The sequence below is a fragment of the Polyodon spathula genome, chromosome 8, assembly GCF_017654505.1.
Source record: "Polyodon spathula isolate WHYD16114869_AA chromosome 8, ASM1765450v1, whole genome shotgun sequence".
Taxonomy (NCBI): Eukaryota; Metazoa; Chordata; class Actinopteri; order Acipenseriformes; family Polyodontidae; genus Polyodon; species Polyodon spathula.
The window spans coordinates 22,652,935-22,678,124 of NC_054541.1; the positions used below are offsets into that span (position 1 = coordinate 22,652,935).

A 25,190-nucleotide genomic window follows, 5' to 3' on the forward strand; every position below is an offset into this window, starting at 1 on the left:
CTGTACCTCTTAAATTGGGACTGAATTATTTTGTGAAATCTCCCCCAAAAAAGTGGAATCCTCCCTATTATGGCCAATGCAAGCACTGCAGTTAAGATCTAGGGTAGCAAACCGGCTGATATTATTATACTTGGGAAATTTTGATACTAGTATTTTTAAATTTAAAAAATATATATTTTTTTGCTAAAACAAAAAAAAAAAAAAAAAAATATAGCATGAAATTAAGAAAATGGTTTATAATAAAATAAAGAAATTCTAAAGGTTTTTTTTTTTTTTTTTTTTTTTAACTTTATTTTGGATACAGTCTACATAATTGCAAATTTTAGTGCTGAGAAGTACATACATATCTACTATAATTAAGTGGGACTATCAGTATGTGAGTTAGAGCATTTGCATTGAAAAATGGAGGGTTTCATACTTTTTTTTTTCTATTTGTTAAACTGAGGATCCTTTTGGTTTCTTACAGGAACCCATTATGCTGCAATGTGCAAAACTAAACACATTCTTACAGTGTAAAATGTTTTTGGATGCTTATTCTTTGATTGCTTGCTCAGGGTAAAACAATAAAAAAAAAACTTATCTTCCTTTAACATCTTTGGCTTGTCATTATTATTTTGCTAATTGTCCACATGAGTGAGATTACTTGCATAACTTCAAAGTGCAACACATTCTTAAGATATTGCACAATTTCTGTATTCCAGGTCAGTAAAAACAATGCCAAGCTTTGGAATAATGCAGGACATGCTTTGGAGAACCAGAACAATTACGAAAGAGCTTTAAATTATTTTCTACAGGCTACAAGGGTTCAGCCAGGTAAGGATGAACAGTCTCTTCATTAACTGTCAAGTAGGTGTATATTTCAAAGATGTAATATTTTGACTCAATACTATGTACTTTCTTCTCTGTTTAATGACATATTTCAGGTGGTGTCCAGTAGAAATATACTTTTTCACTTGTTTTAACCATTGGATATCGGACATCAATGATACAGGTCATTTTTCCATTTCCATTACATTATGTTTACAAACGACTCAATCTCGTATGACATTCCCTTAAGATTATACCATGGGTGCTTTGTTTCTATTCACGAAAATGTCTGTTTCTCACTACATGTGATGGGATTCTTAAAACCTTAAAACCTTAGCTCAGCGCAATGTGTTCATGCAAGTGGAACCACAGAAGGCTATTTTTGCATCAGTATTTTAAATCGCATTAAATCATTCCATGAAGACAAAAAACATGACACTGCTATGTTAGTGACCTTAGTCTTGCTGTAAATATTGGCATCATTATCATCTAGGCAGTACTGTTGCAAGAATAAAACCACAGCAATTCTATAACACAGTTGTCAAGTCTTCGCTGATTTTAATAAGATTTTTTTTGGTTTGTTTTTCTTGTACCTGGAAAGTTATAAATGGAAAAGAGCCAGAGACGGTAACTTGATAAAGCATTGTTGCCCTGAAGTATAAAGTGTTAACATACAGTAAGTGCTTAGATGAAAAAAAGAAAACAACTTATCACTGTAGTACCCAAAAACCTGGGTTTTGAATTACCCAACAATATCTGGGGTCTGTCTTTACTACCTGGGTTTTGATTTACTGAGAATTTAAAGAAAATTTAGAAAATATGACAATACAGTTGTAAGTGCTAGTGGAAGGCGGGCTACAAAGCACTGTTAGTACCCCAACCCCAGGTCGTACGTCCTTGAAATGTGCGCGTGCTTTTTTCGCTAAAACGTTTGGGTCCAAATCACGACTTTGTTGCTGAAATAAACGGCCAAAGAGAGGATTAGAGTAAATCTCATTTACTCGTGTAAATGACGAAACACAGGAAAATCCACGCCCTGTTTCAAATGTAAATGTTTGAGTGTGTTTATCCTTAACTGTAAATATTGCAAGGTTAAAGTGTGTTTTCCATCCAAATAGGAATTGACATTTATAACGTTCCCGGCAGCATAAGTAGTGGCTGAATAGTGGCTGAAGGGCAATTTTATCATTAGCAGTGGTGTAGTTCACCTTGATGATAATGCGAGTGGCTTTTTAAAATTTTGTTATTTGCTGTGTCTGGACTGTCATGTTGTATATCTCTTGTGGGTTTACAGTTTTTTTTTTTTTTTTTTGATCCCAGCTATGTCCAAAGACAACGCATGTCTGTCCTCCACGTTAATAAATATAGTTGGTGAACTGGATGTCATGAGCCAGCTTGATCGCCTAAAACAGTGCAACAACAGATATACCAACAAGTTGTCTATGCCCTCTCAGAACTGACCAAATAAAACCACAAATGAGTGTATTGATTGCGTTTTATTTGTTTGCATCATTAACATGTAACAACAGTAAATCCAACACAGCTAAAAAGAAAGGAGAGAATTTCAGACAGCATGAGCCTCCTCAGATTGCTGCTGCCCAATTGAAACTGGCGGCTGAGGTAACTTTCACAGTTGCCAAGTCCGCTTATAACAAGCGGAATTGGCTTGTTTTTGAGAGTCTCTGGTTGTAATTTGCATAAACACCCACTCTAACATGGGTTGCGCTTGTTGTGAATTGTAACCTTCCCCTTCTGTCTCCACAGGCAGCCACTGATTCCTGAACACCTAATTTTGTTGTTGACAAGAGTTTGTTCAGGATATAGCAAGCAGTGGCAATTTTGGGAACAAAGTAATGCACTTCAGTCCATTTCATCTGCATCTGCCACCTCCCTTTCAAGTGCCCACTACCCGTATTTGCCCAAGCGTGGTGTTGAATGCTTTCTCAGCAGCTGTCAGCCACTTGGACAGGTAGGGCTTCTAAGCCAGGGTAGTATAAGCAGCTGATCCATTATATGCTGTATTGCCTGAATGAAAGGTATATATACTCCTTCAGTTTTCAGCCATGGTGATCTGCAATACATGTTGGTCAGTTTCATTTTATACCGCAGAGTTTATTTTTAATTAATAAGTTGTAAGATAAGTTGGTTGAAACAGTATTCACTACTGGTGACATTTGAAAAACAATTTGGGCAAGAGCAGTAAAACACATTGTTAACCAGCCAGGCAAGAGCTATTTTGCTTTATTACAGCAGCTTAGATTCACTTGTGTACAAGTTCTGTGCACATGGAAACCACTTTTTCACAAAATTTCACTAGTAATCTTCAAAAACAGCATGAATAATTTACGCATTGCTAATTTACATATTAAACCCCACCTTTCCCATTCATTTCCATGACTTCTGTTGAAAAGCCTGGTTTCCTCATGTAAAATAAACTGAATGAAAGGAAACCCAAAAAAGCATTTTACACAATGAAATTTTTCTCGTAAATGTAACACGTTAAAAAAAAAAAAATACTTGCATGGAATCCTCATGAATGTTAAAACAAGCTTTTGCATTAAGCCTTTTCTTAACTGACAGGATATCAGTGTTTTACAGAAAACAGTAACACACAGCAAGCAGCAAGTACACCTCAATAATAATAACTGTGGCGACTATTCTTCTCAGGAACTAAATTGGAAACCAAACATACAGTGCCTACAGAAAGTCTACACCCCCTTCAACTTTTTTCACATTTTGTTGTGTCAGTGTTTTATGTATTTAAATGAGGATTTTTTTCCACTTATCTACACACCATACTCCACACTGTTAAGGGGAAAAAAGTTTTTATTGAGAGAAACATTATATATTAAAAATACAAAATTGAAAGATCATAATTGGATAAGTCTTCACCCCCTTGAGTTAAGCACCTTTGGCAGCAATTACAGCTGTGAGTCTGTTTAGATAGTTCTCTACCAACTTTGCCCCTCTAGATTTGGCAGTATTTGACCATTCTTCTTTACGAAACTTTTCAAGCTCTGTCAAGTTCCTTGGGGAGTGTTGATGGACTGCAATCTTCAAGACATGCCACAAATTTTCGATTTGATTTAGGTCAGGGCTCTGACTGGGCCACTCAAGGACATTTACCTTTTTGTTCCTTAGCCATTCCAGTGTAGCTTTGACTGTGTGCTTTGGGTCGTTGTCATGCTGAAAGGTGAACTTCCGTCCCAGTTTCAGCTTTCTTGCAGAGGGCAGCAGGTTTTCCTCAAGGACTTCTCTGTACTTTGCTCCATTAATTTTCTCTTCTATCCTGACAAGTGCCCCAGTCCCCATCGATGAGAAACATCCCCATAACATGATGCTGCCACCACCATGCTTCACAGTAGGGATTGTGTTCTTTGGGTGATGTGCTGTGTTGAGTTTGTGTCAAACATAACGCTTTGCATTTAGGCAAAAAGTTTTATTTTAGTTTTGTCAGACCACAAAACTTTTTGTCACATGGCGATAGAATCTTCTGACTGTATTTTGGCTTACTTAAAACAGGATTAAAGGTGGGCTTTCTTGAGTAATGGCTTCCTTCTTGCCACCCTGGAGTGCGTGGGATATTGTTGTCACATGTTCACTTTGACCAGTCTTGGCTTGTAGCTCTTGCAAAGTTGCCATTGGCCTCTTGGTAGCCTCTCTGATCAGTCTCCTTCTTGCTCGGTCATCCAGTTTGGAGGGACGGCCTGATCTAGGCAGGGTCTTGGTGGTGCCATAAATCTTCCACTTTTTAATAATCGTCTTGATTGTGCTCCAAGGGATATTGATACGTAAACATCAAAAGCGTATATAAACATCATTGATTGATACATAAACATCAAAAGCAACAATTTCAGAATTCCTGTTGGTCTTGTCTGACTTGTTTAAGAAGTGTTCAGTACAGAGCTCATGCGTAAATGCCTACAGGCAACCTGGTGTCTGCTACAGTTCAGCAGCTTATTGGCAATTTTAAAGAACTAAAAAGAAATCGGTCTTCACTTGTGCAGTGACGCACACAAAGGACACAAATCTAAAGGTTTGACATTTATTAAAAGACTTGCTGAAAACAGCTTGCATGGTGGTCACAGTGATGGGCAGGGATGTTTTTATTAAGGCTTGTGTATTACAGGAAAATCCAAGAAGTTATTGGCAAAGTTCCTTCCAGAACAAAAGCAAACTGAGGAGCGTTTGAAACAGATGTATTTGCTCTATTGTAATATTAATGTAATAATACCCTAATTATTTCATACACTGTTAAAATCCACAAGTTTTAATATATTTAAATAATTCATATTCAACTTATGAATAACACATCTGCAGTGATAAATAAATAAATTGCTTATTTTGGTGACATTTTAATGAATTTCCTTGCAAAACTATAAATTACAAATTAACCCTATTTAACGTTTTTTCTGGTATACCAGAAAGCATGATTTACAAGAAAATGTGGTACAGAAAACTCATGAGTGCACCTTATTCCAGACATGCACATTTGTAACCTTTTTCTTGTTAACCTGGTCTGCATTAAATCAGTTATATTTCAAAGTCTCAACAGTGAGATGACCACTGATCTCCATTGATGTTTTGTGGTTACGTTTACCACAGTGGATAAAGGGATGTCGTTCATCCTCAAGCTTAAAGTGTTTAGCACAGATAGCTAGAGGACCAGGAACACCACCATGGTTTAATAGAAAATCACATAGCGGAAGGCAAAAAAAAACACTTGAGGTGTATATACAGTCAGAGACAAAAGTATTGGCACTCCACGCTTATTATACCAAACTTCAAGTTAACAGATTAAGGACACAAATTTGTAAACTTTAAACACTTTCTAACCCTTACTTTTTTCCAGTAATTTAACAAATCTTAATAAAAAAATAAATAAAAAAAACTAACAGACTTATTTCATTTAAAGTATTTGTTCATGACGAAAGTATTAGCATTATTGTTTTAGTATTTTGTCAGTCCTCCATTTGCTTTTATTATGGCTTTCAGGCGTTTATTAATTCTTAATATGTTATACCTTGTTGTTGAAATCTGGGCCCACTCTGTCTTTGTATATTTCCTTTAGCTCAGACAGATTGGATACACAATGCTTCGCTACAGCTTTCAGATCAGTTTAAAGAATTTCTATTGGATTGAGATCAAGTGATTGCAAAGGCCATTCTCGAATTTGTATCTTCATTTTCTAAAAGCATTCCGAGTTGACTTGGTTGTATGCTTTGGGTTGTTGTCGTGAAATGTCTGCCAAATCAGCCCACGAGTAAATGGTATCCATGTACTTTGCAGAATGTTTTGATACATGGCTGTATTCATTCAGTCTTCAATCCCATGAATGTCTCTAGCCCCTGAACCGCTAAAACTCCCCAAAATCACGATAGATCCTCCTCCACTGTAGGTTCAAGGTTTTCTTCATTGAAGGCTTTCCCTTTTTTTCTCAACATTCTGTGGCCCATTTTCTGGGGAAAGTTATACTTTTGTCTCATTTGATCCAAGGATTGATTTTGTTATAGAAAGCTTCAGATTCATATTCATATTTCTTGGCAAATTCTTGATGGTTTATTGTATGAATTTTCTTTAAAAGTTATTTGCATCAAGGTATTTTTAGTAGAATAGGCAGAAATTGGTGTTTGGAAAAGGCTTTTGATGGAGCATCACTGTCATCAACTTACATGGAAGCACATTCCATTCCCATTGCATATAGATCATCATTATAAAACTGACAAAGAAAATAATGAATTATCATTTTATCTTTTGATTTTAGATGACATAGGTGCCCATATGAATGTAGGAAGAACATATAAAAACCTAAATCAAACAAAAGAAGCCAAGGACACCTACATGATTGCAAAATCACTCATGCCACAGGTACGTTATTGTGAATTCAAAAAGTGGCTGCCAACAGGATGACTAACTGTATGATTTGTTGAAAATGCAGAGACTCAAAACTAGAGTAATTCCTGTTTACTGTGCAACAACACTTTGTTTAGGTGAAAATAAAAACATGCAGTGTAGCAACCAAGAGTGATAGGAATTAATAACGAAACCGATTGACCAATTTGTTCAAATACTTACATATCTGATAGTCCCATAACCCAAACAAACGTTAGGTTACTTACCATAACCCTGGTTCCTAGAAAGTATTGACCACCAAATCATACTTCTGGGATATGCCTGCCTTAGGTAGGTATTCACTGAGCTCTTTATATCGGAGCTGCCGATAGGCCCCTTCCTGGGGTGACGTTCTCGGTCCTGCCTAACGAGGGATTAAACAGTCAACCAATGGAAGCCATGTTCTCTTTTGCACTGATGCGACCTAGCTGGTTGGTGGTCGTCTTCTCTTTCAGGGAACCAGGGTTACGGTAAGTAACCAAATGTTCCCTTTCAATTTGAAGACGACCACCAACAAACATTATGTATGGGATAATGTATAACAGAGCTGTCGCGAGGGAGAAGGAACGGCAGCATATGAGGGACGCATCACGACTGCTTAACCCAAAGTTAGTGGTGTGAGCTTGCGACCTCAAGGACCCTTGTGCCTAATGCAGGGAAGGAAGGATCTGTCAGATTAAGGCACTAGAACCTGGAAAAAGTATGCGCCATAGCCCAGCTAGCCACAGTAGAAATATCAGACAGCGAGGCCCATCTGAAGAGGGCATAAGATGTAACCAACCCTCTGGTAGAGTGCACAGCTACCCGCCCAGGTGGGGGCAAGCCAGGATTGTCATACGTAGTCGAGACTATGTCCACAATCCAATACCATCGAGAGGGGCTGTCCTAGGGTCCGTATACCGTGACATACAAAGAGCTGGTCAGTATGATGCAGTTCTTTTCCTATCCACACCTCATCGTGCCCACGACCACGTCAGCTAGCCTTAGGGCTGACCAGTGGTCCCGTTCAGGGAACCTGCCTGGTTCCAGATGCCCTAGAGTGCCTTTTGCCTGACTGAGGAGATCCAGGCGAAGTGGGATCTCCCAGGGCTGGCCTTGTAAGAGCTGACACAGGGTCAAAAAATAGATTCTTCTGGGCCACTGGGCGGGGCACTAGGAGAACTGTCGCCTTCTCTAACCGGACCTTCTCTAGGAAGGCCGGAAGCAGCTGTATCGGTGGGAACACGTAAAGGAGCATCCTGGGCCACTTGTGCACTGAGTGGACCGCCCAACTGGTGGCGGGAATACCACAGGGGGCAGTGTGTCGTCTCCATGAGGCAAAGAGATCGGCCTGTGCCTTCCTGAACCATTCCCAAATGCGCTCCACCACCTGAGGGTGGAGCCGCCACTCCAACGGATGTGTAGTTTGCCAATCGAGGAAGATGTGTCGCCCATAGGGACAGCAGATTCCGTTGATCCCAAATCAAGAGCCGGAAGGCAATGCGATGCAACCCCAGGGACCGAAGGCTACCCTCGTGGTTGACATATGCCACCACTGATGTGTTGTAAATCCGGACCAACACATTTGCAACTTGCAGCACTGGAAGAAAGTGCTGGAGGGCAAGGAAAACAGCCTGCAACTCCAGCATGTTTATGTGCAGCGATGTCCAACGGACCGACCATTTGCCGCAGACTCCTCTGCCTTCCCAGACTGCACCCCAACCCAAGTTGGAGGCGTCCGTCATCACCACCTGACCGTTCACCACTACTCCCATCCACACAACCCCAACCAAGACACGTCCACTCTCCAGACAGAGGAGGGCCCGTGTCCCGACCACACTCGCGCTCATGCAGTGCGGTGAGACAGTCACGTCTCCACCAGCACAGGGCTGTCGAAAATGAGCGAGACAATGTCAGCATACGTTGACGTTCGGGTCGCACTTCCGACTGTAAATGGAACGACTCATTTGCTTGGAAAGGAAGTTTTTGAACAACCTCCTCAGAGTCCAGATCCTACCGCGTTTTCGACCATAGGTAGAACCCATGGTCCTCAATCTTGGCGAGAGACCCCCTCTACCCCAGCTGTTCTTGCTTACAGGAGCGAACGCGTCGTTCCGTCCGTGAAGAACGACTTCATGGTTCTGGACCTTTCCAGAAGCACTGGGAACCTTCCCTGAGTACCAGGGTTCGCCTGGACAAGGCACATTTGACCCAATGTGGTCACGACTTGTGGGTCCACAGGCTCCACGTACGTGCAGTTTATAACGTAGACCACACACTTTTTCCTACCCAGACTCCATAGTGCGTCAGTATTGCACGACTCCGACAACTCCAACCCCGCCTGAGGCGTACGCCTTTGATGACGGATCCCGATCCGGGTTGAGGTTGGGGCGGATTGTTTCTTCGTTCGACACTACTGCCTAAGCTAGGTGTGAACCGTGGCTCCGTCCTAACAAAGTTCTCCTCGTGGGAGGAGGTACCTTCAGCACACTTTCGAACCTTCCCGACACCGATCCCAAGAGTAGCACACTGTGCCGGACGCAAGCCTTGAAGGCCTGTGCCCCACAGAGTCACGGGCCACCAGGTCGGAACACGGACCGTTTTGTCTCAACTGTCTGTGTAGGGTATTCCTGCTGTATCTCGAATCCCTTTCACCCCGTTTGTGCCGACCACAAGCTCACGTGTTCGAGGAGAGGAAGGAGGGAGTCACGTATGTGTCCCTCGGAGCTTCCTCGCGGTGGCCAGGCGGCGCTTCCTCCGGCGATAGCTATCGCACAGGAGGAGACGGTAGCCAGGCGATGGCGGAGCCGGGCGAAGCCAGAGACGAGTGGTACTCGAGGTAACCCCCTCTGTCCGACCATAACCCCGTCCGTCCCCTACCGTTTTCGGCCCCGATGCCGGTCTCGGCGTCCACGGACGACGGTGTAGTTCTCGACATCCTGGGACCCGTAGAGACGGAACTCCTGTGGGACAATACAGAGCGGAGGGACTGGGGCAAAGCTCGCTGACGTTTTGCCAGAGATGGACGCACATCCCGACCCGTCGCCGATTGCTAAGCACAACTGGTCTGAAAAGTCGGACACGCGTCCCTTATAGAACATTCCCCGACACCCTGTCAGCGTCCTGCCTCCCTGACCCCACCGGCATACCCGGCGGACTGTTTGTCCCTACACAATGTGTCGGTGTACCCTACCTCGTACCTGCCGTCACTTCTCTAATAGGGACACGGGGATCGGTCGGATAACGATTCGTGGGCCCAGACTTTTCAGCCGAGCGCGTCTGCACAGTGTTGTTTCGGAGTAGGGACTCCCGGTATTCAACCGCACTACCTGTGAGTTCGTGGCACGTATGCCATACGGGTAGGAGGACCCCGTACAAACAGGATGTACTACACGTTCGTACCTTGGGGGAACCATGAACGGCAGTGAAGAGATTATGACGGAACGCCCGACACAGATTGGAGGAGAGTCCGCGGTGAGGGTTGACGCTACACGTGGTTAGTTGTGGCTCGCTAGAACACGTGGCTCGTGACACGTGTCTCACATACATTCGTTGTGTACTAACCCGTGCACTGATACACACCGGTTCCATGATTGAGGTTTGGAACCACGTGGATTGTGACATGTGTGTCTCACATTAGCTTCAACATGTGGTGCCTACCCTGGACACGTGTAGTCACACACCTGGTCAGCGAGCAGCATGCACCAGGGAGACACACAGGCTAAAGCCGTGGTGGGCAAACCGAGCCCCGCACAGCGAATTAAAAAACAACAGAGGGAGAACACACTTTTTTTTTTTAAATGCCCGACACAGAGGGTGGGAGAGCCTAGGCAGCCGGTGAGGCCCACTCTACAGTGGGGCAGGTTAAAATGCAGACAGCCTGCAACGCAAGCGAGGCAGGCTGTTGAAGAAAGGAGCAGAAAAAAGCTACGTTTTAGAGCCGCCGATTCCACAAAAGCGATAAGCCAGCTTTCAGTACGAATGAAAGTGAACTGTTTCAAAAGCTCTTTAAAAACTTACTCCGTTTAGCAACACAGAGATCTTACCTTACCGTCTGTGAGAGGCAAAAGAGAATATGGCTTCTGTGGGTTGACTGTTTAATCTCTCGGTGGGCGGGACCGAGGACGTCACACCAGGAAGGGGCCTATCAGCAGCTCTGCTATAAAAAGATCAGTGAATACCTACCAATAGGCAGGCATAATTGAAAGTTAACAAACGAAAATATATTCCTTGGAGTCACTTCAGTTAATCAAAATGATGGTGGATATTTTTGTGTGAATCAGCCTCTGCTATTTCGACTCCTCAACTCTCATATAAACTATTTGAGTTGCTGACTTTATTATTTATTAGCAGACATCCTTATCCAGGGTGCCTTATAGTTATTGCAAAATATCACAATAAAAAGTATCACCTTACAAAATATCACAGTACAGAAAATCACATTACATTTAAGAGCAGTTATAAAGTACAATAAAATCAGTAGAAAATAAGATCAAATTCAAATAAGAGCAAAGTAAAGAATACAGTAAATAATTACATTTAAGAGCGAGTTTGACAAGAACAGTTAACTTATGGTAAAAAGTATTTGCTTATACAAGTAAATTTCATTAAGAGCACATAAAGTATGATAAATGGAGAAGAACGATTTCAAACAAGAGCAGCTACCAAAAACGGGAATATAGATATCTGAGTAAAATCAAGTGCAAGATACAGTGAATAGTTATACTTAAGAGCAGTAGTAGAATACGGCAAGGTATGTAGCAGTCCAGTATGAATACAAGCTGATGCAAGTACTGGTACTATAGGATGCCATATAGTCCAGTATAGTTGAGAGTTGTGAAGTTTACAGAGGTTGTCTGAACAGATGTGTCTTGAGGAGGCGCTGGAAGGTTCAGGGACTTAGCAGTCCTGATATCTGTGGTTAGGTCGTTCTACCACTGAGGGGCAAGGGAGGAGAAGGAGCGGTCTCTGGAAGAGGGGGAGTGGTGGGGGGGTACAGCTAATCTGCCAGTGGTGGAAGTGGAGCGAGTGAGAGGGGGTGTAGGGAGAAATAATACCCTGGAGATAGGAGCAAACTGCTCAAGCAGAATCAAAGGGAACACTTCATTTTGATATGCGACCTAAGATAGCTGCCATAGTTCATGTGTCTTTGATATTCAGGCATTTAATGAAGCCCAAACATATTTGGTACATTGCTGTATTTTATTATTCTCATAAAAATTATGACTTTGTGGAAGTAATTTTACAAGGCTGTAAAAGCATACATTTTAACTGTGTTGGCACTCATGACATTGGCACCAGCTGACTTGATATGGCTGTCATATCGAGGTTGTGTGACTTTAAGGTTTCTGCTGTATAGAGACAATACATTTTGAATTATTGTCTTCAAATTTAGTTATTGTCTGCATGATTTTCAAAGTTAAGTTTTTCTGTTTTGTACAGTAAAAATGTCCCTTTCCACTAAGGGTATACCAATTCATTTCTTTACGTGATACTGTTAGTGGCAGCCAAAACCAGATATAAAAATGTCACAGTACTCTGAAATCAGTGCTATATGCATTTTGTTAACCTGCCCTGCATCTTCTGCACGCTAGAGGGCATTATCTGACTAAACTGGTTTGTTACAGATTACGACTGAAATAGTGTTTCACCAGCGGGTGTCACTCACTGAAGTGTGGGAATACCAAAAGCGCCAAGCCTACATTGAGCAAAATTTAATTTGTATATTGTACTGTATATGTTATCTATTATGTTGTTTATCTACTTTAACTCTTGTTTGAAATTCATTTTGCTGATTACACAGAACTAACATTGACCCCGCCTCCCTATTAAAAAAATGATTTATTTTAAAAGCGTACTGAGTGAGTGGTTTTCCTTATCTAAATTGTTTCCAGAGATACTGTATGGAAAGCTTGTCTTTTGCATTTTTTTTAGACAATATAACACTTCATGACAAGCATGTGAAAGTGTTTTTATCTTTTTCTAGCTATTGGGTTAAATAAAAGATAAGGTTCTTTACGATTTCTTTTAAAATGTCTTCAGTGCTTCAAAGGTTTTGTTTTGAGTCTATTGCTGGGTCATTGTAGCAGCTAGACTGCAAGGGGCGGTATCGTTGGAAAGCTTGGAAGCTGAGCTCCCCCCCTCCCCAATGTTCATTTCATATTGAGTTTCAATGGTGCAGCCATTTTTTATTTTTTTAAATTTGTTTTATTTATTTTTTTTGAGCCGTGACCAAACATGATTTATTTTGGAAAAAGGATTGGTTTTTTTTGTTTGTTTTAAATACATATATTCTCATCTCTACCACATGTAGTATGCCTGATCCGGTTGCAACTTACATACAATGAAAGGAAATTTTGTGGCCTTTCATTTGATATTTTACATGCATGAAGTAGAAACTACCCAGTAGTTAAGCATAGGGCTGAGTGTAAAGAGTTAGAAATGGATCACTGGTTAAAAAGAAGCACATTTTTCTTCTGTTGCGTGCAAAAAGCTTCACGTCAGGCAATGGCAAAAGCAATGGAGGGTGCTCTGTCTCACAGTGATGAACAGCTGTTGGGTCTCCTGAAAGCAGCTTATTTTAAAGCAACACCAGTGTGAATATAGTTTTTTATATGCAAAAGTGCCTTTTGTCATCCCCCCCTAAAATGTTGGAATCCACCACCACCCCCCCCTCCCATTGGCTACAGCATAGGGGGCAATCCCCCCAGCACACAAAAATGAAATTCAAGCCCTGGTATATATGATATAGAAAGGGCAACACAGACCTTGTCACAGCTACTACTTTCCTCAATGCTGTCAGTTAAAATACACACAGCACTACAATTAACTGAACTTCATGCTTTTAGAATATTTGCACAAATCCCAGTGCATGCCTTTTTCCCCCTTTTTTCTGAAGGGTAATCATGTGTTATTAAACATGAAAATATACATACACACAAGTTATTATTATTATTATTATTATTATTATTATTATTATTATTATTATTATTATTATTATTTAGATGAATGGCTTATCAGGGATAAATTGAATATTTCTTATTAGAGTAAAAAAGTAAAAGGGAAAACCAGAAACCCTACACACTTGCCTGTTAAATGGATTTGTGATGATGGGAGTCTGTAACCCTGAACTACCTCAGCCTGTGCCGGTGAACAAGGAGCAGTCTCGTCACCCTGTTAATAACTACTTATATGGGTAAGCAGGAAGGTTTGAATGTGATGGTAATAAAACAAGCGCATGTCCAGGTCCCATTCAATGAAATCAGCTGTATGCATTTGTTATAAAACTGCAAAATTAAAGTGTAAAAAAATGGTTTATGTGCCCATATTTTGTGGTAAAAGCAGATCCTAAGCCACGTCCACTGAAAACTTTCCATTTGTGCCTACCTCACCTGTGATGTAGTGGGAGGCCACAACACGCCACACGCTGTACTGACAGACGGACATAGTTTGAAAAACGGTCTGTGATGGTAAACAAGCACGTTTGGGGGGGTTGTAGCAAATCCAACTTGCCTGGTCATCATATCCACAGGTTTCCGAACAAGAAAAGGCCTGTGTTTCGCTCGTGGGTGCTGTTTGTGCAAGTAAAATGGCAGGATTTCTCAGCCATGTCTGTGAATGCAAGGAATTCAGTGGTATAACATAATCATGATGCTTAGCAATGAAAAAGGTGCCACAGTTGTTATTAAAAGCTAAAATGTACTTTATTGTTTCACATGCTAAAAATTTAAGAAAAAGTGAGGGACAGTGGTTCAAGGTGTGTGTGTGTACAGTTCTCATCAAAAGTTTACATACCCCAATGTAGGGACATTTCCATACATTAGGCATATAAGCTTTTGATGACAACTGTATATGTATATGTATACCTACACTGCACACACACAAAGACTGTACACACGTACTAAATGCCCTGACAGTACAGTATGAAATCACACTTCAGTTCCTGGTTATGATGTTTTACAAGCTTAGCTTCCTCAAAAGTCCCAGCTCGTGTTGGAGTCCTCGGCCTACCTGAGGTCTAAAGTCCTGCTTATAGCACTTTCTCTCGAGGAATGTCCCGCTTAGGATCAAAACATCAAACTTTTTATTTTTCTCTTGATTATCACTTTTTTTTTTTTTTTAAACGTGTGAAACAATAAAATTTATTTTAGCTTTTAATAATGTTTGGCTCGTTTTTCATTGCTGCTTATTATTATTTTGGTTGACCACTACCTAACGCTACATCCCCAGGCCCAGTAAATATGGCACATTATGTATATTGTGAACAATATGCAATTGTATTTGACAACATGTAATATTCCATGAACTTTGATTACACTGAAAGATGTGCCTCGCACTGCAGAAATGGAATCAAACCTACCATGCAGTGTGCCCACTCCTCCATGTCTTTTGCCTGGTCCAGAGCTCAATCTTCTGCCGATCGCTATTTAGCTTAGCTCTTCTCTCGACCGTGACAGGATCCCTCTGTCTCACAGGAGGTTCCAGGTTGAAAGGCTGGAGCCCTGTGGCCCCAAATCATTGCCAAAAAGTGGCAACTCATCATACACTGTCAAAATCTGTGCTTTCTTGATTCCTCGCCATGACTGTGTACATCAGTGCTGGCACCACTACGTCACTTCCGGTTTAATCACATTTTTTTCAGGCATTTGTGAACAAATGCCATACAAAATTCATAATATCTAAGTTGTTTTCAAATATTTTTTCACCATTTAAAAAACATTTTGTTTCTCTTGTTATAAGTATTTAAACATATTACTTATCTTGTTTTTGGTAGAAAACTTATCATAGTATTACTGTACATGTTTATTTACAGGTTAGTAATATTGTCAGTGCGATACGCAAAATTTAGTTTCATTTTTTTTTTTTTTAATCAATTTAATTCCAAACTTCCGAGATCGCAATTGAACACATTTTATTAACATGGTATTTACTGTCAAAGTACTATAAATTCCCATGTTTAAGTGATTGACTTGCCAAATTATTGTCCTGTCGGCAAAAATCAATGCCTGTTTATTGGCTTACTTCTTGAAACTTTGTCCCTCCATTATGAATGACATAGGTCAGTCATAAAGCAATTTTCTTTATAGAACGCCATAATACAATGCTCCCTCGCTATAGCGCTTGATTTATAACGTGCTTCAGATATAACGCTCCTACAGTATGTCCCCCAATTCCCTATACTAGTGATTCATGCAGTATTTCTACAGTTAATATAGTACCAGTGTTGTTCACACTGTAAACAACTTCTCAGTTTGACTTCTGTTTCACTCTTTCCCTTTTGATACTGTCTGTGAACTGAAGAAAAGCTGTGCTGGCACTTTATAACACATACACCTTATTTAGCATTTGTTACTAAACCATGTAATAGGCCTAATATTTATTATCTTTCCTAATGTGTTTACTTTTTTGCTGCGAGAGGAGCTGCGGATTTCTCCGGGAGACGAGACACTTCAGCCCCGCTCCTGGGGCGAGCCCATTCCCTCTTCCCCTCGCCCAACCCACTTTCTTTCTCACACTTGGTTTGCTTATCTGTCGCTTTGAACTGAACTCCCGACATCTGTTTATCGAGGCTATTTATAGTTTAAAAACTTCTAATTAAAGTGGGAAAACATTTTTTTTTTTTTTTTTTTTTGAAAAAATATAGTGTTGATTACATGTTGCATTATGCATGGTTAATTCACGGAGAGTTACATTTTTGCTTCACTATACATGCATTATAGAGGGAGATATTTTATTTTGTATTGGTCAGATGTGTGTTATATGTCCTGCATTATAGCGAGGGAGCACTGTAGATAGAACAAGCTCAATTTACTGTCGATCACTCCATACCATGCTAAAGAGCATGTTTGGATAGGATTCTTTGGTGCGATGCCAGTTACCATGGTGCTACACATCATGGGAGCAGTGCTTAGCATAAAAAGCAGATTCCTTAAATTTCTTTTTTTTTTTTTTAATACTGGTAACCTGGATTATTACTCCGGGATTATACATTTTTGGAATGTCTTTGCAACATCATTTCTTGTATCTTCGCCTCTTTTCTTGTATTATTCAGACAACATAATCTAATTTTGTTAATTAAAATAGAGGAGCGATTACAAATTATTAAACACACCCATAAGTGTCCTTTGGTGATTTTTAGGCATAAACATATTTTTTAAATGATCAAACTGTCAGCAAGTTGTATAAAAAAGACAGGAAAGTTTCTTAACTCATTGACATACCATGCCATTTACAAATCCAGCTTCCTGAAGGGCTGTCCCACCTTCACCTCACATCACATCATATTGACCTCTGGTCCTCATTTGTAAAATATGTTGCTTACTGGCAACATCATGCATTGAAATTTTAAATGTTATCATGTTATCATCCAGGGGAGAGAATTTGATAGTTATATTTTGTTATCTTAAGGCAGGGATCTCCAACCCTGGTTCCGGAGAGCTACTGTGGCTGCTGGTTTTCGTTTCAACCAAGTTATCAGTTACTTAATTGCACCAATTATTGTCTTAGTTATTATTAACAGTTTTTTTTTTCTGATCTTTAGCCATTGATGATGTAAAGACAGTTGTAAAACCTGCTGGACAGGGGCTCTCCAGGACCAGGGTTTGAGACCACTGCCTTAAGGCAACAGCATGCAGTGGAGGGATGTATTAACAAATACAAAATTAACAGGACTGTATAATTGTTTGATACAGTCCCTTTCTCTTCCTTCTGGAACATAAGGCTGCAACCTTTGAGCTCTACAATGATCTATTTGTGGCAACCTTCTCTGCCTCCTCCCACCACACATGCATATCTTTTAGATGTGCCTTAACAGTCCTCCTCACTTGCATTTTCCCTGTGGGGTCCATCAAATTCCAATTTTGGTGGTGTTGCCGTGTGGCATCCGAAGTACATGACCTAGCCATTTTAGTCTTCTCTGCCGTATCTCTGTTAATGTCACTTGATTTAGTCTTAATGTACAAATCCTTGTTTTGATATCTTATTCTGTTTTGTAAAATGTGTTCTAGACAGTTTATTGTCTTGGTTACATGCCAATATTCCAAACTAGATTAGCACAGATTTCACATTGCTGGTGTAGAGTTTGATCTTTGACTTCCATATACGTAGGCTGTAGTTTTTGAAGTGTAGCTATGCTTTAAGCCTTGATTTTGTCATTCTTTGTACCATTGTCATTGCTGACAAGGCAAAAGCTAGGTAAAATCTGTTTCTTCGATATTTATGGGAATATGGGAGCTGGCGTTGCATTGATATCATTTCTTTGACAGACTTCAGTATTGACTAGGAACCATTCTGATATGTCACAATCTAGAATAACTATTCAAAGTGGTTGTAAAATTGGCTAATGCATATGCTCCTAGTATTTTCCATAGGCTGTTAAAGTCGATGGAATTGACATATAGTTGTGCATTCCATTCTAGGCAGTGTTCTATGATGTTTAAGACAAAAATCTGGCCAATGCATCCTTTGCCTTTATGGAATTCAGCTTGCTCTTGCCAAAGCTTTTAATCAATTGCTTTGTCGGTTCAGTTTAGAAGGATGCTGCAGAATGCTTTGCTGGGAACAGACTGGAGTGTGAGACCTCTACAATTGTCACATTTTCCCAGGTCCTCCTTTTTCAGTAGTCTAACAATAAGACCTTGTGTTCAGTCTTTATGTTGTTGGTGAAAAGATCTGTCAGTACTTGTGTAGCTGTGTCAATGTCAGTTTTAAGCATATCTGCATGAATCATGTCGACAACTGAGGCTTTGCCGCACTTCAGGACTTTTGATTTCTTGCCTAACTTCACAGAGTTGTGAATCATTATAGTTGAAAGTGTACAAGTACTGTACAGGTAATATAATATTTACATTCATATTATAAAAAGGATGCTGCAGTTCATTTGAGATTCTTGCTAGACTGATCTTCTCCTCTACTCATAAAAATGGTGAGTGTTTTGTGGGGTATTTATACTTGTAAGCAGTTTTTATACAGCCTGTTCCCGATTTTAATTAAATTAACTTTCCCATTTGAATGAGCATGAACAATCAATTGACATAACAGCATAATTTCAAACCAGGTGCAGTTAAGGAACCCTCTGACAAAATGCACAATTGCCTTTAAAGCTTAGTCTTAAGTCCTTGGCCCGCTCTGCTCTCTTGCCATCTGGTGTAATGGCTAATGAAGTGTAGCTGATTCAATGGTAGTCAGAAAAAAAACACGATTGCAAAGCAGTGATATTTTTACGTTATCACACGGTGGCTGTATCACGACAGATGACTAACTTGTTTTGACTACCACTGTATATCGTATCATATTGTGATACAACACCAAAAGCACACAGTTCATTGAATGAAGTGTGTTTTGTAATTGGTATGAATAGATACTCTTCCTAACTACATTAATTTTTGTCTTAACAAAGTAGTTCTTCATTAAATTAGCATTTGATCAGGACCATCAAGTGTAATACATGTCATTAAACCCTACTTTTCACTAACAGATTATTTTCATATTTGTCTGTATCCTACAGACCATATGCTTTGAGAGTTGTTTTTACAGCATCTAAACAGTGACTACACATCTCTAATCCTATGATTGACACGTTGTCCAAAGTAGCAGCTAACCTTTTTACTGCCACATTGTTTTACCCTCTGGTCACATTAATCATACATATCACACGCTTCTACACATACTGCTTTTACTTCATTTTTACAAACCATTTGTTTACAGATTACATTATACTCTTAGGTATGCTTTCTAGTTGTTCTGCTGAAAGGTGCTCCCAATTTTACATGTTATCTTCCAAGCATTATAAAACAAATATTTTATGCCTTTTAAAATTATTTCAGCATGTACAGATTAGTTTCGGAACAATTTAAAGAATGTAGATTCAAGGTAAAATATCATTCTGAAGTTTTAAGTGAAAGCTCCAGTTCAGGTATGCATTTATTAATTTAACCCGTTAAGCATTTGTTTAAAAAAAATCACCGGGTGGAGTTTGTTTTAAAGGATGCAGTGACAGATTTGTTTCATAGACCCATGCATTTCTTTAATTTTGGACATCAGTTATTGATCTGTGTAAAGGTCTGCAGTAACACTTAAGTTAGTTGACTTTAAACAAAACAGTTTCTGGTAAGTTGCAAGCTCCATGGTAAGATTCTGTTGTATTTTGTAGATCATCCCAGGCAAGAAATATGCAACCCGTGTTGCCCCCAACCATCTAAATGTCTACATAAACCTTGCAAACTTAATTCATGCAAATGAATCATGCCTAGAAGAAGCTGACCAGCTGTACCGACAAGCTATCAGTATGAGACCAGACTTCAAACAGGCTTACATCAGCAGGTAAGCAGACAATTAAATAGGGGTAAACCTGCTCCCTGTATAGACTACAACAGCAACCGCTTCCTCTTTTAACATTCATCGTGTATAATTAGATATAGTCTTCAGTATAAAAATGCATCTTTGACGCCACTGGATTTTTTTTTTTTTTTTTTTAATTGTGGTTTGTTACCTGGTTAATCACCTATTATTATGGAAAAGTGGAATTTTCTGTGTCATTCTTTCAGATTCCAAATCACATTGTCATAGCAGCTGGCAAACACAGGATGTATCCACTTGTAAGACTGTTATCTAAGGGCCTGTCCAAACTATGCCTTTAAAACGTATTAGTTTCCTTTAAACCGGCTTAAAAATGCTAAATACACTTAGCATCTACACTACACAGTATTTAATACCGCACTCGAAACCATCTCAGGGTATTCCTGACTCCGGTTCTTAATGATATCACTTCAGGTAGTGTGTTTTGTCACAATTGTGGACGCTGTAATACCAAACAAATTTTTGTGTGTATCCTCCAATATACCAAAAAGCTTTCTGATATGTTTTGGCACATGGACAGTACAAATACAGTACTTGGAACAGACGCCTGAAGGAGTTGAGAATGACCATCAATACTGCTGTACCATATGCAATTTCTGAGGCTTGGTATAAAATGGCGCATCATGGAATGATGTATTCAGATGCCGAAATCAAGGTACATCTGGAGCAATGAAATCAGTGAAGAAGACCTTCAGAGTTCAAACCGAAAGGCACACATTACAATAAAATGTACTTTGTGTTTAAGAAACAAAGCCATAATGTTCATGCTAAGAAGAGCTATGTCTTCCGTAGACACAGGTTGCATATTTGTGGTTGTAAACCTAAAATGCCGTGCATGGTGGGATAATGTGATATTAAGACTCACACTCCATTGCATTGCTAGGAACTGAAACAACTATTTAATAGTGTGCGTACGCACCAAACCTGACTAAACATGAAACAGTACTTTAGTGTGGACGCTTTGAGCTGGATTAATTAAAACATTTTTGAGTACCGTTCTCAAGATTGGTTATGTAGTGTGGACAGGGCCTTCCACTCAATGTGCACCCTAGCTATCACCTGATTAATACACACCATATTACCAGAAAGCACCATGGTTTACGGTCGTATATATATATATATATATATATATATATATATATATATATATATATATATATATATATATAAAATTTTTGCTGGTACCTTCAAATTCGTGTTAATAAAAATGACTACATATTTTTGGTAAACTTTTCAAGGTAGTATCCATTAGTCAAAAATAGGATTTATCAACTCCCAATGTTTAGTGTTTTTTTCGAGAAACAACATAGAAATGTCAGTAGCGGGCAAATAAGTGAATGAGCTCACGTTGAGTTTATTTGTTTTATTTTTATGCTGGGTAGAATTTGACCATCATGCTCAGCAATATATATATATATATATATATATATATATATTATAATATATATTAGATAATATATATATATATCATTATTATATATAAAAAACAGGAACTAATGATACATAATGCCTGGGCTAGTTTTAGCACGACTGACTGAGCATTTGTCTAAGCCCCTTTCATACTGACACTCCTACATGGGTCCGGACCCGGGTCCTGGTTAACTGGATCACAATCCGGCATAGTATGAAACCACGTACCTGGATTAACCCGGGTCCCAGTGACCTACTTCAGGATGTAGGTTGACACTCTGACCCGGGCTGTGTGAGATAAAATGTTTGACAGCTGTTCGTGAGCTGACTCAATAACAAACAGCCACACCTGCATGAAAGTTTCACTTCCGCAGAGTACATTTCTGTTTAGCCATATTTTTGTTGATTGAGACACAGCATGACCCAGACTTCACATCCGGGCTGACGGTTTAGTCCAGAGAAGCATAGATGGAGGCTTCGGTAATGAGCTGTTTCCGGAGGATTGATACTCGTATTGTGAACTTGTCACCCAGGTCAAACCTGCTTTATCAAAAGCAGTGTAAAATCGCATACCCGACCCGCATGGCACAGTGTCCTCACCCGGTAGGTTCTGATCCGGGTAGAGCATGCCAGTGTGGAATGGGCTCTAGATTCTTAGTGGGTTTATGGTCTTTAATTCTATCTTTAGGTCGTTTCACAGTTTTTAAATTCAGTATTTTGTGGCTGTCTGTGTTTCCCTATTAAATCTGCATTTGTCATCAGAGGAGAACTGCTACTTAAGATGAAAAAGCCATTGGAAGCAAGAGATACCTATCTGAGAGCACTGGAGTTGGACAGAACCAACGCAGACCTGTGGTATAACCTGGCCATTGTTAACATTGAAATGAAGGAGCCCTCGGAAGCTCTGAAAAATTTTAACCAGGCCTTAGAACTGAACACCAAGCATAAACTGGCACTCTTCAATTCTGCTCTGTTGATGCAGGAGTCTGGTAAGTCAGTACTAACATTCTATAGTATCATAGAACATCCCATATACTGCAAAAAAAATGTTGTAGAAGTCACCTTGCCAATTTTTAAGTTGTCATGTAAAGCTCATTTATACAGATGTGTGCTACATATTGAACACATGGTATACGTTTTCGGACCAACCAACAAAGTTCTGTCGCAATTGGAGAAAGAATGAGATTAATTTAATTAGCTTAGTCTTAAATCATAGAATAAATAGCAATTGAAGACAACCAGTGTTGTGTTTGTACGCAGCCAGGATTTGTAATTATCGTCCCCCAGATAGATATTGGCTGTTGTGTTTGGCAAATGTAGATGAACATTTCATGGTTAGTGTTGTAATTGCTTTAAAGACAGCTGTGTTTACAGAGAACATCAGTAATGTGTGGTTAATGAAAAAAGTTAAGAAGTCCTGTTTGTGTGTGTGTAGTCTATTTGCTAAATAACAAATTACTATAGTAACTTGATGTTAAATATAACCTTGTTGGGAGGAGGGTCTTTTAAAGTCCAATCCTACAGATGTAGCATGAACTATTATTGATAATTTACAGGGATTGATTTGTTTGCTTATTTGTTTCTTTGGTAGATGATGCTAGACTCAGACCAGAGGCCAAACAAAGATTTCTAATCTATGTCGAGCAAGACCCCGACGACGCAAATGGGTACTTAACCTTGGCATGCTTGCCATGGATGACAATAAGAATGAAGAGGCAGAATGGTGGATGATAAAGATGCAACTGGGCTTTAGGAGTGCACTGTTTAATCTGGCCCTTCTCTATTCTCAGACCGGTAGGGAGCTGGATGCCTTACCTGTTCTGAATGAGTTGTTAATACACTATCCTGAACATGTTAAAGGCCTGATCCTCAAAGGTGACATCCTGATGAATCACAGAAAGGACACCAAGGGGGCCAAGGAATGTTTTGAGAGGATTCTGCAAATGGACCCTAACAACGTTCAACAACCTCTGTATGGTTTATTTCGAAGAGCGTGACCTTCTGAAGGCAGAGAGGTGCCTGGTAGAGACCCTGGCCCTGGCACCCCATGAAGAGTACATCCGCAAGCACTTGAGTATAGTCCGGGGGAAAATTGCAGCTCTGAGTGCTGCAGGCCAGTCTGTATCTCCAGGAGATGGTGCTTCAAGCCCAGCAGTGGAGGGAAAAAAAACTCAATTGGAAAAGGTAAAGAATGACAAGAATACACAAAAAACCTTCCTTGCCAAAAATCCCAGTGAGAGCAAAGAACAATAAAAAAAACTGCTAGAGGAAAGTCAGCTTGATAAGAGGACTAAAATCAAATCTACCAAGGAAATGAAGATTGAGAAGAAAGGGGCTGCTGCCTTGAAGAGACTGGAAGAGATTGAACATATTTTAAGTGGTGATTAACCACTCTGTTCTGATTTTAAAATGTTCACATTTTGTCTTGACCATTGTGCTTTTTGTCCTTTTGAAAATAATTTCCATTGTAGTCTAAACTGGTACAGTATTTCAGGAGGTAATGCCAGCTGATAATGTGTTTCTTGTTTTGTTTTTTTTTAGCATGCAACATGTTAGTCATCATAAACAAGCGGCCTGCAGTGCGCAGGTTGCGCAGTTGATGTGATTACGAAACAGAAGACAGACAACAAAGTTCACGATCCAAACAATGGTTTATTTTGTAATCCCAGTCTGGCGACCGCAAAGAATAATCCCAGGCAGTACACAGCAAATAATGGATTAAAGTCTCGAAATAATAAACACAGTAGAACACACATATACACACAAAGTGAGTGCTAATGTGCAAGTGGTGAAATACAATTTATTTGTGTACAGTTGTGAAATGTTGTCGGGGTTGGTGCTGGCTTTTACCCTTAGCAGTCCATTTATTCAGAGCCTGTCAGGTGTGTCGTGTTCAATTTATTTGTAATTTGTCATAAGTATCGCGAAGCATTGGACAGTAAATATCAGAAAAAAGGAACAAACCACAATACATCTGAATAGTATGTCACACGTACAACTGCCATAATCAGACCATTTAAATAACATATTATAATAAGTATACACATTATCAAATTTTTAAGTAACATTAAAACCCACTAAGATAAGAAATAATTTTTATAAAAGTGCATTTTTAGAATTGACTTGAAAACTGTAACAGTCCCAGCTTCCCTGACAAACAAAGGCAGAGCATTCCATAATTTACAAAGTATTTGTAAGATGTAACATAGCAATCAGAGACTATGGCAATGTACAGTATAAAATGATTTTATTAGCTTTGTTAACTTTGAATGGCTTTTACTCAACCTTTATAAAAGTTGAAACTGAATATTATTTTTCTATACATGTTTTCTTTTTGGTTTTGTCGCTTTTTATGTGTTGATGTAATTCTCTATTTGTTACTTTTTTCCCCAGTTATTATTGGTTTCTTGGCTGTTTGTGTCAAACAAATTAAAACACGTCACTAGCCAATAAAATGTTAGTCAATTATATTACTGCAGGTCTAGCTGTGTTCCATTTTAGTAAATACTGTATATAAATATGCTGTGAATTGCTTTATAGTTTTAGTAATTCATTCATAAAAAATGCCAATAACCAGCAGACTTGCCATGTAATGGCCTTGGGTTTAAGATCAATGACATAGAGAGCACTGACAAGTTCAGTGTTCAAGTTTTAAGATGTGTATACTGATAATTGTGTTTAAGGGTTCAACCCCATAATGTTTTGTGGAGCGCATACATCCAGTTCACGTTGAGTAATATAATTTA

At 39.5% G+C, this 25,190-nt stretch overlaps 1 pseudogene; it reads left to right on the top strand.

Annotated features, from left to right (window-relative positions):
• LOC121319603 overlaps positions 1-24,185 on the top strand; it is a 38,870-nt pseudogene extending 14,685 nt beyond the window's left edge.
• Positions 24,186-25,190: the final 1,005 nt, after the last annotated feature.